The 12,142-nt window shown below is 42.5% G+C and overlaps 1 protein-coding gene and 1 long non-coding RNA gene across 2 annotated transcripts in view; both read right to left on the reverse strand.

Moving 5' to 3' along the window:
* LOC122640903 (glycogen phosphorylase 1-like) overlaps window positions 1-12,142 on the reverse strand; it is a 175,895-nt gene that overhangs the window by 156,982 nt on the left and 6,771 nt on the right. The gene's annotated exons all lie outside the window — the stretch shown is intronic.
* Window positions 8,716-9,192, reverse strand: LOC122640904. The gene is made up of 2 exons (XR_006329774.1): window positions 9,004-9,192; window positions 8,716-8,861 (listed from the first exon to the last, which is right to left on the reverse strand). It is a non-coding gene; the product is annotated as an uncharacterized LOC122640904 (long non-coding RNA).

Here is a 12,142-nt window from a genome sequence, read left to right on the forward strand (position 1 = left end):
CGGCTGAAAGCTTATGGAGCATTGCGATGCACAAGCCTGCTTGGCCAGCCAGTCAGCAGCCCTGTTGCTCTCCCTGTAAGCAAATGCCACCGTCGCCCTAGTCGCTTCCATCAGCTGGAGGATCACATCAAACCAGTACCATCCCTGCCACAGGTTACACTTCTTATGATTAATCTGTCTAATAGTGGTCTCTGAGTCCGAGTGAACAAGCACATCTATGTACCCCAGATCATGGCATAAGCGGAGGCCATCCCTCAAAGCCCTCAACTCTGCAATAGCATTAGTGCACATCCCATAGTTGTTAGAAAAAGCTGCCAGGACTGCTCCCTCATTATTCCGGATGACCCCTCCTCCTCCGTCCCTTGGATTGCTCCGACAGGCTCCAACAACATTTAGCTTGACAGCAACAGAAGGGGGGCACCAAAAAACAGGGAAAGGCCGAGTGGCCTTGGCCGGAGGAACCACTAGCTCGAACCACTGCTGAATCAGCCCATCCCTTGCAGATCCACGTTTGCCCACCTGTGAGGGGAGCGGGAGCTCTTTCACCCACCTTCTAATGCGATCAATGATAGTGGCAATTGTACGCCTAGACTCCCCATGCCTCCTGTTGTTCCATCGTTTTTCTCCTTCTCCTTGCTTCTTCTTCTCCTTTTTTTCTGGTTTTTCTCTTTGCTTACGGGCAGCACTAATGAGGTGATCAAATGATCTAGCTGCTGCCCTGTTTTCTTCTGCGATTTTTTGGAAGCCCTCCCCTTTGAAGATCAGATTTACTTATTCCTGGAGTTTGATTGTTCACCTTTGGAGGTTCCTCTCTCGCAACATTGGACAACACCTATTGCAGCCCTACATCCATCATTGAAGCCATCTTCCCTCAATCGATCTCTATTTCAGGATTTTTTCAAAACCCTGACTCCTATCGATTTTGGGGTTTCAGGTTTCAGATCTTGCTGATTTTTGGAGGGTGTGTTTCTCCAACCACAAACAGCACTCGACAGTATTCTCAGCCCTTTTCAGAATTTTTTGAAGACCCCTAACCCTAATCGATCACCTCTTTCAGGGTTTTTTTTAGAACCCTGTAACTTATCTATTTTTGGGGTTAGGGTTGTTTGTGTTGCTGCTGCCAAGAGGGTTTTCATACCCCATATTCAGCTTCTTCTTCTGGTATTTCTGTTCAACATTTATCCTCATTATGCCGGACTCTGATGTTACCACGGCTACTTCTGACGGCGATGGTCAGACTAGGACTGACTTTCTTCCATATGTTGCTTCCATTAAGCTTGATGGTACGAACTATTTAATATGGGCCAGATCTCTCTCCTTGACCGTGGCTGGTAGGGGACTTACTGGCCATCTTACTGGCACCACCAAACAGCCCACTGAGGAGGGTGCTGCTCGTACTAAATGGGCTGCCAATGATGCTACGGTGATGTCCTTTGTTCTGAATTCTATGCACACTGACCTCTCTAGTCAGTATCTCCTCCTTGACACTGCTACACAGATATGGACTGCTACCAAGGGAACCTATGGTTGGTCAGGTAGTGGTGCTCAGGTTTATGAGATCAGGAAGACACTCCAAAACACTACTCAGAAGGAGTTGTCTGTCACTAAATACTATGCTGCCCTCAAGTGTTTATGGCAGCAATTGGATCACTACGCTCGCTTTCAGCCCACCACTACTGCTGACATCACTGCCTATCACTCTTATGTGGACCAGTTTCGGGAATATGATTTTTTGGCCGGCCTTAATGCTGATTATGACCCCATTCGTGTGCAAGTTATTGGTCGGGTCCCTTTCCTCACTTTGGAGGAGACCTTTTCTTATGTTCACAGTGAAGAGACACGTCGGGCTGCTATGATGATTACTCCTATAGTTGAGAGATCAGCCTTATAGGCTACTGGCTCCACCCAAATTCTTTCTTCTGACAGTATTGCTTCTGCTGCTACAGCAAAAGAGCCTGTGAAGTGTGATCATTGCCATAAACCATATCACACTAAGGCCCAGTGTTGGAAATTACATGGGAAGCCAGCTGGTTTTAAGGCCAAACGTGGTCGTGCTAAGCCTAAAAACAAGCCAATCACACTGAAAGTGTAGCTCCAACACCCACTACTGACATTGGTTTCTTCCAGGAAGAATTCCAAGCTCTACGGCATCTGTTACAATCTTCCACTGCCTCTACTACATCTGCTGCCAGTTCAGGTTCCTACTTTGCCCGTACAGGTATTTCTTTTGCTAGTCATTGTGCATCGGTTGTCTCCACTCCTTGGATTATAGACTCCGTTGCCACTGATCACGTGACAAGTTCTTCTAGTCTCTTCAATACCTATTTCCCTTCTTCTGGCAGAGATAAAGTCAAAATAGCTGATGGATCCCTCTCCTCCATTTCAGGGAAAGGATCCATTGGCTGTTCCCCTTCCCTTACATTGTCTTCTATGTTGCATATTCCCAAGTTTACAACTAATCTTCTTTCTATCAGCAGTATTACTAAAAATCTGAATTGTAAAGTGACATTTTTTCCTACCCATTGTGTTTTTCAGGAATTGGACTTGGGGAAGACGATTGGATCTGGTAAAGTGCATAGCGGATTGTACCTGCTTGATGGCAAACCTACATCTGCCAAGGCATTACCTTCTCAACTCTGTCACCCGGCATCTTTCTCCTCTGAATTACACCAATGACATTCTAGACTAGGACATCCCCCTTTAGGGACATTATCCCTTTTATTTCAAGCATTAGTTAAAGATTGCAATAAGGAAGATTTTTTTTGTGAGCCTTGCGTCTTGGCCAAACAGACACGTTCCCATTATCCAATTTCTAATAAAAAGTCTTGTTCCTTATTTCATGTTGTTCATATTGATGTGTGGGGTCATCCAATTTCTAATAAAAAGTCTTCTTCCTTATTTCATGTTGTTCATATTGATGTGTGGGGTCCTAGTAGAAAAGTTTCTCTTTCCGGTCATCGGTGGTATGTCACTTTTATTGATTGCTATTCTAGATTCTCTTGGGTTTACCTCATGCACACAAAAAATGAAGTTTTTTCTTGTTTTCAGCATTTTCACAAGAACCACTCTTAAAATTTTGAGGAGTGACAATGGGACAGAGTATATGGAAGGTCAGTTCCAAGTTCCAACATACCTTGCTGCCCATGGGATTTTACATCAGACCAGCTATGTTGACCCTCCAGCCCAAAATGGTGTGGCTGAGAGGAAAAACCACCACCTTTTAGAGGTGGCTAGAGCACTTATGTTTGCTTGCAATGTTCTTTTTATTGGGGAGATGTTGTCCTCACTACAACCTATTTAATTAATAGGCTGCCCAGTCGGGTTCTTGATTCCAAGCCCCCTATTGAGCTCTTACTTGGCTCTTCTTCCTTTGTTGTTCCCCCTAAGGTGTTTGGTTGCGTCTGTTATGCCAGGGATATAAGGTCCCCTGGTAAACTTGAACCTCGTTGTCACCGCTGCATTTTCTTAGGTTACTCTCCTACTCAAAAGGGGTATAAGTGTTATTATCCTCCTGCCAAACGTACTCTGGTCAGTATGGATGTTGTCTTTCATGAGACTGTTTCCTATTATGTGTCCCCACCTCTTTAGGGGGAGAGTGTTAATGAAGATGTGCTGACCATAGAATCTCCACCTCCACTCCAGTCTATTTGCAATGAGTCTGTTCTTGTTCGGTCTGGTCCTAGTCCTCCCTCTGAGTCAGGGGGAGAGGTCCCTATACAAGGGGAGACCATCCCTGATGTTGCTGACATTCTTATTCAAGGGGAGCAAACTACTCTAGTTCAAACTCTTGTCCAGAAAACCATTAGTGAATTTCAGAGGAAGATTGATGACAGTAATGTGCAGACCTACACAAGGAAGCATAAGCAGGTTCAATCAACTGTTGCTCCAATATCCATCCAATTGCCGAACCTGGTTCCAGAACCTGCCTCTCCACCTGGTAATGTTCCTTCTCCTGAGTTACCTATTGCTCTTCGCAAAGGTGTCAGGGTTTGCACTCAGCATCCCACATCCCATGTTGTATCTTATAACTCCCTTTCCCCATCCTTTCGCGCTTTTGTTTCTTCCCTTTCTTCTGTTCGTATTCCTAACAATTGGCAGGAAGCTCTATCAGATGAAAAGTGGAAGGCAGCAATTATGGAAGAAATGGAGGCCTTGAAGAAAAATAACACATGGGAGCTTGTGGTTCTTCCACCTGGGAAGAGAACTGTTGGATGTAAGTGGGTGTTTGTAGTGAAACAAAAGGTGGATGGCATTGTGGATAGGTATAAGGCACGACTTGTGGCAAAGGGGTTCACTCAGACATACGGCATTGATTACCAAGAAACCTTTGCACCTGTTGCAAAGCTAAATACTGTTCGTGTGTTACTATCCTGTGCGGTCAACTTTGGGTGGAATTTGCAGCAGCTAGATGTGAAAAATGCTTTCCTAAATGGAGAATTGGATGAGGAGGTGTATATGGACATTCCACCAGGGGTTCTCTTGTGACAAAAACCAAGGTAAAGTATGTAAACTGAAGCGTGCACTTTATGGGCTGAAGCAGTCACCTCGAGCGTGGTTTGGCCAGTTCCACAAGGCCATGATTTCTGTGGGCTATAAGCAGAGTAATGCTGATCACACACTCTTTATAAAGAGGGTTGGTAACAAACTCACTGTTCTTATAGTCTATGTTGATGACATAGTGGTTACTGGCAATGATGGTGCTGAGAGCCGGTTGAAGACCTTCCTTGGCCAGGAATTTGAGATTAAAGATCTAGGGAAACTACGATACTTTCTTGGGATTGAGGTTGCCAGATCCTCCAAGGGCATCTTTCTCTCCCAAAGGAAGTATGTCCTAGACTTATTGGCTGAAACTGGATTATTAGGTTGTCACCCTTCACATACTCTTATGGATCCTACTGTTCGTCTCAAGGAAAAAGAGGGTGATCCTGTTGACAAAGGCCGGTACCAAAGACTTGTCGGGAAGCTGATTTATCTCTCACACACTCGTCCTGACATTGCTGTCGCTGTGAGTACTGTGAGCCAGTTTATGCATGATCTCTACTCTACTCATATGGAGGTTGTTCTTCGTATTCTTCACTACCTGAAGTCAGCTCCTGGAAAAGGCATTCTTCTGTCTACACATGGTCACCTACGGATAGAGGCATATACTGATGCAGATTGGGCTGGTTCTGCATATCGCAAGTCTATCTCTGGGTATTGTTCCTTTGTAGGTGGGAATCTCGTCACTTGGCGTAGCAAGAAGCAAAATGTAGTTGCTCGTTCTAATGCCAAAGCAGAATTTCGAGCTATAACACAAGGCATTTGTGAGTTACTCTGGCTCAAGGGTTTGCTATATGATCTTGGTGTTCCTATTCGCCTTCCTATGATGTTGTACTGTGACAACAAGGCTTCAATCAGCATAGCACAAACCCAGTACAGCATGATCGTACCAAGCATGTTGAGGTGGATAGGCATTTCATTAAGGAGAAATTAGAAGAAGGACTGATTTAAGTTCCCTTTATGCAATCTGCTGATCAACTTGCTGATATCTTCACTAAGGGATTGTCTGGAAAGTTATTACATCCTAATCTAGTCAAGTTGGGTATGATAGACATATTTGCTCCAACTTGAGGGGGAGTGTTGAATAATGTACACCAGAATACCGTGGGGGTATTCTGGTCATTTTGATGTTTTATTTTTATTATTGTGTACTGCCTAGCTAAGTCAGCTATGGTAGGGTCATTATTGTCACTATGATGTAAATTTTCAGATTATAAATATATGGCTTGGCTGATCACATTGATCACTCAAGCAATTCCATTATTTCTGTTTTGTTAACAACTAGTAAACAGCCCTCTGATGTAGTATGTAGTTCTTCATTGTCTTATGAATTAAAGAAGCCTCCTTATCTTTCTAGTCCTTTAATATTCCATCCTTTGAGAGCTGTATCAATTGTCAAGTGTCTTGTCACTTGTGCTCTCTTTAATCTTTTTTTTTTGTGTGTGTGTGTGTGTGTCTGTGTGTGGGTGAGTGGGTTATTCTTTTCTATTATTTCCCTGTTGTAATGACTGATAATACTAATGAATTTTCTGATTTGTTTTCAATTGAGAATAGAAGATTTAGAGAATGATTTGGCTTGTCTAGAATGACAAGGGCCACCTTTATTTATAGATGGGAGAAGGGATTACAATCATAGTTGTCACGGCGTCACGGCGATCCAAGTCGGTGGAGGGGTGTCACGTCGATATATCGACATGTCGCCCGCCATGGCGTTGCCATGGCGAGCATGTCGACCACGTTTTATTTTTTATTTTCTCTATTTTTAATGTGTTAATAGATGTATACTCAAGCCATGTTTTATTTTTTCTCTATTGTTTCTCAAGTTTTAAGAAGAAAATTCAGAAATCGAAGAAGAAATCGAAGAGGGAAAGAAGAAATCGAAAGAAATCGAAGAGGGAAAGAAGACAGGAAGAAGAAATCGAAGAGGGAAAGAAGACAGGAAGAAGAAATCGAAGAAGAATTGAAAGAAATTGAAGAGGGAAAGAAGAAATCGAAGAGGGAAGAAGAAATCGAAGACAGGAAGAAGAAATCGAAGACAGGAAGAAGAAATCGAAGAGGGAAAGAGAGTCAGGAAGAAGAAATCAAAGAGGGTCGCCATGGCGTAGGTCGCCATGCAGCCCTCTCCAGCGCCAGGACGCCATGACAACTATGATTACAATTAAGGAATGTTAGGTAAGGAACTAAGGATGTGTCACAATCCTTATCCTAAGTCCTAACATGTATAACAATGTGCACAATGTATGTAGATGCATACATTGTATCTACACACTTTAACACGTACATTGTATCTATTGAGAATTAGGGGTATTTTAGTCTTACAACTTTGGGTTTTGGGTTTTTATGTATTTTCAGTATTTTCTTGTCCTTAGTTATAAGGCTATAATGTGTAATAGGTTAGGAGTAATATTGTAAACCTCCAACTTATTTACACTCTTATTCATATTTAACTTATATATAGTTGAGAGAAGGGCCTGTGATAGATTATTCCAACCTTTCTATCGCAGGCTGCCTTCTGCCTTCTTCCATCGGCAGTGTGTGCTTTCCCCTCTCTTCTTATATTCCTTCTTTCTTCTCTTCTCTACTGATTAGTTAGGTTCTAGTTTGTATCATGGTATCAAAGCCATGCTAATCAGTAGAAGAGATCCCCCAAATCCTTAGGTAAGGAAGGTGACCCAGTGGACAAGGGTAGCTATCAGAGGTTAGTTGGCCGATTGATATACCTCTCACATACTCGGCTAGACATCACATTTGTTGTAAGTGTTGCCAGTCAACACATGCATGATCCTCACTCTTCTCATTTGGAAGCAGCATACAGAATACTCCGTTACCTCAAGTCCTCTCCTGGAAAGGGAGTCTTGTATTCTTCATATAGCCATCTCCGGATAGAAGCATACACTGATGCAGATTGGGCTGGCAATCCTGATGATAGGAAGTTCACATCCGAATATTGCACATTTGTTGAAGGGAACCTTACTACTTGGAGAAGCAAAAAACAAGCTGTTGTAGCTTGATCTAGTGCTGAAGCTGAATTTCGAGCTATGGCACAAGGTATTTGTGAACTTCTCTGGCTCAAGGGGCTTTTTCAAGACTTGGGGATGAATGTTGATCTTCCAATGCGGCTCTACTGTGATAGCAAGTCAACAATCAGCATTGCTCACAACCCGGTTCAACATGATCGTACCAAATATGTTGAGATTGACCGGCATTTCACCAAAGAGAAATTGGAACAGACTGGCATTTCATCAAAGAGAAATTGGAACAAGGAACAGTTTGTATTCCGTTTATCCAGTCTAGTGAACAGCTGGCTGATATCCTTACCAAAGGGATCAGGAATAAGTTATTTTTTCCTATTGTTAGCAAGTTGGGCATGTTTGATATGTATGCACCAACTTGAGGGGGAGTGTTGTAATATGGGTTCAAGGGTAAAATGGTCATAGGGGTAAAATTGTCATAGGGGTAATATTGTCCTTGTACCTAGTCAAGAATGTTCGTTCACATATTATAAATCAAGGATGGCTGTAGTCACTCTGACTCAAGCCAGTATTCACGGAATTCAATAACATTAAAAGTAAAATGGTTGCTCTATGACGTCCAATTAGTAGATGGGATATATTCAATAGTTAATTTTGTCAGACAAAGCAGAATATTTTTGTGTAACTTTACCCAAGTGCGGTAATGGATCTGTCAGGTTTTGGATCAAGACTTGGATGCTCTATAAATTGAAACACCGCCAATCAAAAATTATTATATGGGTGATATTCAACTCCTTGAATATTAACCAGTCATCTGGTTTATTTCCAATATTTTAATCAAGGGTTTTTTACACGTTCCTCCCCTGAGCTTTCAACTATTTACAAAAACACCCATGAGTTTTGGACATTTACGCATGCCACCCCTACTTTCCAAAATGTTTATTAAGTAAACCCAGTCCGTTAACCTGGGACTAAAAACGTTAGAATATATCCTCTATTGACCAAATTGCCCTTCTAAACTAACCTCTTCTTCCATTATTTCTACTGTGGAGCAAGACCAAACCGAAAGGAGAAGCCCTAACAGCTACTACACCTCCGAGGCGACCATCATTCTTGCCGCTGAACTGAAACTGGCCATCTATGGCTTCCGGCGACCTGGAAATGATCCAGGGTGGTGCAGACCCACTTCACCAAATCCTTTCTAATTCAGGGTGGTGCAGACCCACTTCATCAAATCATTCTCCCCATACTCAGGATCAATGGGAAGTCTCCCTGTCACCAACTCTAGAATCACCACTCCAAAACTGTATATGTCACTCTTCTCGTTCACTCGAAGAGTATACGCATATTCTGCATCAAACTGGATAACAAATTCAGCTATCAACAGTGTCAAAATCAGCACAAAAATATTATGAGCACAAGAATTACAGATTATAAAGGCTATGAGCAATCTGCAAGCTTATAAAATCTGGAGAGATGTAACCACATGAACCTGGAGCTATGTAACCACACGAACCAGCAATCATAGACATGGATTTCCGTCCCTTCCCAACCATGTCAACTACCTTGGCAACACCGAAGTCAGCAACCCGAGCTCCAAACTCCCCATCCAACAGGATATTGTTTGATTTCACATCTCTGTGAACAATGGAAGGCACACAATCGTGATGCAAATAGGAAAGCCGCTTGGCTGAATCCACCGACCAATCCAACAAGCCTCCCTTGCTGCTATGAAGCAAATCACGTAAGCTTCCATTTGGCATCATATACAAGAAGCCTGCAATCTCGGGTAGTACAGCAACACCATAATTTGACAATATTTTTGTGGAGGATTTTTCCCAATGTCTAAACCTCTGCCTCAAGCAATTGCCTAGGATCTGACCTTTCTCAGTATCATCACTACTATCATCTTTCTTTGATCCTCCCCAAAGCTTCTTCACGGCAACTGCCTCTCCATTACTAAGTACAGCTTTGTAGACCTTCCCAGAAGCTTCACTACCAATCACGTTATCTTTATCTAGGCAATCCAGAATCTCGTATTCACTGAAACCCAGTTTATGGAATGAAGTCAACGTCCACTTTGATTTATCAATACCATTCTTCACCACCTTGAAACTCCTGTACTTATTTATCAATACCATTCTTCACCACCTTGAAACTCCTGTACTTGCAGTAGAACCACCCAATCCCAATAAAGAAGATTAGAACAGCAGGTGTAAAGATTGATCGAAGCAGCCAGACGAAACCCTGGTTCTTAGCTTCACTTCCCCTTGGACAAAGATCCGGCAGATCACCACACAAGCCCGGATTGCCCAAGAAGCTATCCCTATAATTTTCCTTGTCATAAAGAGGAGGAAGGTCTTCAAAGAGTTGGTTGTCTAACAAATTGTCAAATGGGATACTCCCAGAGAAAAGATTTCCGGAGAGATTGAGATAATTAAGCACGGTCAAGCTCCCAATTTCAACTTTGATCTTCCTATAGAACTCATTATTCGCAAGGTTGAGATCCTTAAGCTTCTTTAACGACCGAAATCCGGATGGAAGCTCACTGGAAAGCTCGTTGTTGTGAACATCAAGCCCCTGCTCACCGGAAAGCTCAGCGGCGGCGGGGAAGATGAGTTACAGGTGTACACTGTGGAGATGTTCTTGCGCAAAGATGACGCGAATATTTGGTTTGACGGTCGATTGTGTTTTAGAGGTAAGTATAAGGACAATAATGTCATTCTACCCTATCAAGGGTATATTGGTCAGAAAATGTATAAAAAACTCCTACCATTCACAACTAACAGGAACCAGTAACGGACTGGGTTTACTTATTAAATATTTTGGAAAGTAGGGGTGGCATGCGTAAATGTCCAAAACTCACGTGTTTTTGTAAATAGTTGAAAGCTCAGGGGAGGCACATGTAAAAAACCCTTTAATCAAAGTTGCTAATATGTGCCTAATGGGGCCCGATCTAATGTATGGGTGCTAGATTGGGCCAGCCTAGTATGGGATAGGTTAAAGAGCTTGATTTAACTTGTTCCATCAGCTCTGGAGCTTTTGAGGTATCGGCATAGTTCAAAAACTCGCCGAAATCTTAATGAGATCTCGAATATCTCAAGTTCCTCAAGACGAGATGACATATGAGACACAAAACATGCACAGTTTTGAATAACTCGACCGAAATTTCGAATATTTCAAGAATCTCGGAGAAATCTCGAATATTTCAAGCATAGTTGTCACGGCGTCACGGCGATCCAAGTCAGTGGAAGGGTGTCACGTCGATATATCGACATGTCGCCCGCCATGGCGTTGCCATGGCGAGCATGTCGACCATATTTAATTTTTTATTTTCTCTATTTTTAATATCATTGAGTATGCTATAATATATGTCCTATAACATCAAAAATCAACATGAAAGTGTACTACACTACTACTAATATACTATGCCACTATGGACTTACCCAGGACTAATTTGTGTAGAACCATCCATTAGTTCAACTATGAAAGAGACTACAAAAGTCACAAAACAAAAATAACAATTAAACTGGTTTTTAGGCTGAACTAAAACACAAAATCAAACTATCAAAGTACTGGTTTTTCTGCTATAACATTAAGTTGAAGGGGGAAACAAAAAACTGAATTATGGACTAATGGAGTTGAATATGTGCTGCTGTTGTGTGTGGCTGTGTGCAGGGCAAGAAGAAGAAAAAAATAAAACACCTCTCATTCTCTGTCTATGTGGAAGCCTGCAACTGCAAGGCAAGAAGCGGAAAAGCTCAAAACCGAGAGGTTGTGTGCAAGCCTGCAAGGCTGCAAGTGCAAGGCAACAAGAAGAAAAAAGGAAAAAAAAAAAAACTGAGAGGTCTGCTGTAAGCAAGCCTGCAACTGCAAGGCAAGAAGAAGAAAAAAGAAAAAAAAACAGAGTACTGTGGCTGTAACTGGAATAAATCCCTCCCCCCCCCCCTCTGTCTCTCGACTATCTCCCTGTACAAGCAGTTGCGAAGAAGAAAAAAAAAACCGAGAGGCTCTCCGCTGTCTCTCAAGTCTCGACTATCTCCCTGAGTCCCTGTTCACAGAGACTGAACAAAGAGGTTGCGAAGAAGAGAAAAAAAGAGAAAAAAAAAAACCAAGAGGCCCCCCTCTCTCTCGACTATCTCCCACTGTACAAGTAGTTGCGACTTGCGAAGAAGAAAAGAGAAAAATAAAAATAAAAAAACCGAGAGGACTACTACCCCCCCCCTTCTGTCTCTCAACTCTCTCCCTGTCTCTGTGTGTAACACTGTAACTGCGTATGTGTGGCTGTGCAAGACAAGAAGGGGAAAAAAAAAAAAAACGATACTATTACTACTGGCTGGGAGGAGAAGAACTGAAGAAGAAGAAGAGGACTGCTGGGAGGAGAAGAACTGAACTCAAAAATCGAGTTGCAGAGGACTGGGAGGAGGAAGAAGAACCAATTTAAACAAAAATACAAATTACAAAATAATAAAAACTTACCGGAATGGAGTCTTGGAGGTTGCTGACTTGCTGGAGATGTTCGTTACTTCGAAGGAGTGAAGAACTGCTGCCGAGAGTTGCAGGAAGCTTGCCGGAATCTCGTCTCAACTCTCACGAACTCTTCCTCACTTCCTCCGTCTCGACTCTCTGAG

This window comes from Telopea speciosissima, chromosome 9 (genome assembly GCF_018873765.1).
Source record: "Telopea speciosissima isolate NSW1024214 ecotype Mountain lineage chromosome 9, Tspe_v1, whole genome shotgun sequence".
NCBI classification, from domain to species: domain Eukaryota; kingdom Viridiplantae; phylum Streptophyta; class Magnoliopsida; order Proteales; family Proteaceae; genus Telopea; species Telopea speciosissima.